This window comes from Amblyraja radiata, chromosome 18, assembly GCF_010909765.2.
Source record: "Amblyraja radiata isolate CabotCenter1 chromosome 18, sAmbRad1.1.pri, whole genome shotgun sequence".
In the NCBI taxonomy this organism is placed as follows: domain Eukaryota; kingdom Metazoa; phylum Chordata; class Chondrichthyes; order Rajiformes; family Rajidae; genus Amblyraja; species Amblyraja radiata.
This window is the reverse complement of record NC_045973.1, coordinates 5,376,986-5,379,647: the sequence shown is the minus strand read 5'-3', so window position 1 is coordinate 5,379,647 and position 2,662 is coordinate 5,376,986.

Sequence of the window (2,662 nt, the reverse complement as noted above, 5' to 3'; positions counted from 1 at the left end):
CGGAAGGGCAACCGTTGCCGTGGCAACCGCCCTGGGGACCGGGGAGCGAGTAAGAAGAGCGGTGCCTTTAAACTGAAGAGAGAGACACAACATGGTCTATCGGCGGGTCAGACCGAAGATCCTACAGCGAGCGTCTGTGTGGAGAGAAGGAATGGGCCGAGACCCTTCTTCAGACTGATGTCAGGGGAGTGCGAGGTAGATAGATACATAAACACATAGAAGGTGCAGGAGTAGGTCATTCAATGTGATCATGGCTGATCATCCACAATCAGTAGGTATGTTGCAAAGCCTACCTGAAGCGTCGTTGAAGATCTGCTGCTGAGGGTGTGCGCGATTTTGGCGCCGTTTAGAGGGGGCGGGTTTAAAACGCGATTTTCTCTAAGCTGTTCCAATCGAAAATGTTCAGCCTAGTTAATTATTAACGAAAAATCGCTGGAAGACCCCGTCGCAAAAGCTATTATTAGGTTTAAAGGCCTTGAATAATAGTTATAGTAGCAATGTTACAAAATTTTGAGATTTTAAAAATCAAGTCTGTAATTTATCCCATCAGATAAAGCATAAAAATAAGTTTAATTTGACACCTAATTCACTTTCATATCTCAAGTATTTAAAAAGTTATGGCCATTTTCATACTGGGAAATGAGCATCTTGTTCCCTATTGATTTTCTATGGACATAACAAAAAAGCTGTGATCGTGAACAGTCAAAAGCCCATAACTTTCTTAAAAATTAAGAGAACTGAATGAAATTTTCAGTTATCATAGATTGAAGCATTCTGAAACAAATATAAAATAATCTTACTTGGATGACCTGAAATTAAAGCATATAATTAGTTAGTTACCTAATTGTAGCTAATTTCAGACTTCAATTACTAGATCTAAACATCTATCCATTTCTTAATAAATGATTAACATTTTTAAATAGCCTAAATGTCCAAATAATATTCACAAATAATTCACAATAAAACATGATTTTTAAATCTCATTTACATTAATTTATAGGCCAAATGGAAGGAATTTAGTGTTTAATTGCTGTAAATAAATGCCCATTTAAATCAGCTTTCCAGTGGGTCCCTGTGGAACGCGCTGGTTTAGAACGTTCACATTGCGGTAGATTTGTGCCCCAAATGCCCAGAAAATTACTGCGCGATATAATGGGCCCAAATTGAGCTACTCGCAATATTAAACTTAGTATAAAGGGATCTTTAGAAGCCCTTTTTAATGTAAAAATATACAACCTAACTTCTGCTATTTGCTTTATGAGACCCTGCGGTTGCTGGCGGTCGCGGGTTTAGAGATTGATTTTTAAACTACTATAACTATTATTCAAGGCCTTTAAACCTAATAATAGCTTTTGCCACGGGGTCTTCCAGCGATTTTTCGTTAATAATTAACTAGGCTGAACATTTTCGATTGGAACAGCTTAGAGAAAATCGCGTTTTAAACCCGCCCCCTCTAAACGGCGCCAAAATCGCGCACACCCTCAGCAGCAGATCTTCAACGACGCTTCAGGTAGGCTTTGCAACATACCTAGTTATAGTAGTTTAAAAATCAATCTCTAAACCCGCGACCGCCAGCAACCGCAGGGTCTCATAAAGCAAATAGCAGAAGTTAGGTTGTATATTTTTACATTAAAAAGGGCTTCTAAAGATCCATTTATACTAAGTTTAATATTGCGAGTAGCTCAATTTGGGCCCATTATATCGCGCAGTATTTTTCTCGGCATTTGAGGCACAAATCTACCGCAATGTGAACGTTCTAAACCAGCGCGTTCCACAGGGACCCACTGGAAAGCTGATTTAAATGGGCATTTATTTACAGCAATTAAACACTAAATTCCTTCCATTTGGCCTATAAATTAATGTAAATGAGATTTAAAAATCATGTTTTATTGTGAATTATTTGTGAATATTATTTGGACATTTAGGCTATTTAAAAATGTTAATCATTTATTAAGAAATGGATAGATGTTTAGATCTAGTAATTGAAGTCTGAAATTAGCTACAATTAGGTAACTAACTAATTATATGCTTTAATTTCAGGTCATCCAAGTAAGATTATTTTATATTTGTTTCAGAATGCTTCAATCTATGATAACTGAAAATTTCATTCAGTTCTCTTAATTTTTAAGAAAGTTATGGGCTTTTGACTGTTCACGATCACAGCTTTTTTGTTATGTCCATAGAAAATCAATAGGGAACAAGATGCTCATTTCCCAGTATGAAAATGGCCATAACTTTTTAAATACTTGAGATATGAAAGTGAATTAGGTGTCAAATTAAACTTATTTTTATGCTTTATCTGATGGGATAAATTACAGACTTGATTTTTAAAATCTCAAAATTTTGTAACATTGCTACAATCAGTACCCTAGTCCTGAGAGCTCAATCTAACTCTCTTTTGAATGCATACAGTGAATCGGCCTCCACTGCCTTCTGAGGCAGAGAATTCCTGGCTGATAATCCAAAATCAGGACCCCATTCCTGTCCCCCCCCCCTCCATATCCCTTGATTCCGTTAGCCCTAAGTAAGAGCTAAATCTAACTCTGTCTTGAAAACATCCAGTGAATCGGCCTCCACTGCCTTCTGAGGCAGAGAATTCCACAGATTCACAACTCTCTGCGTGAAAATGTTTTTTCCTCAACTCAGTTCTAAATGGCCTACC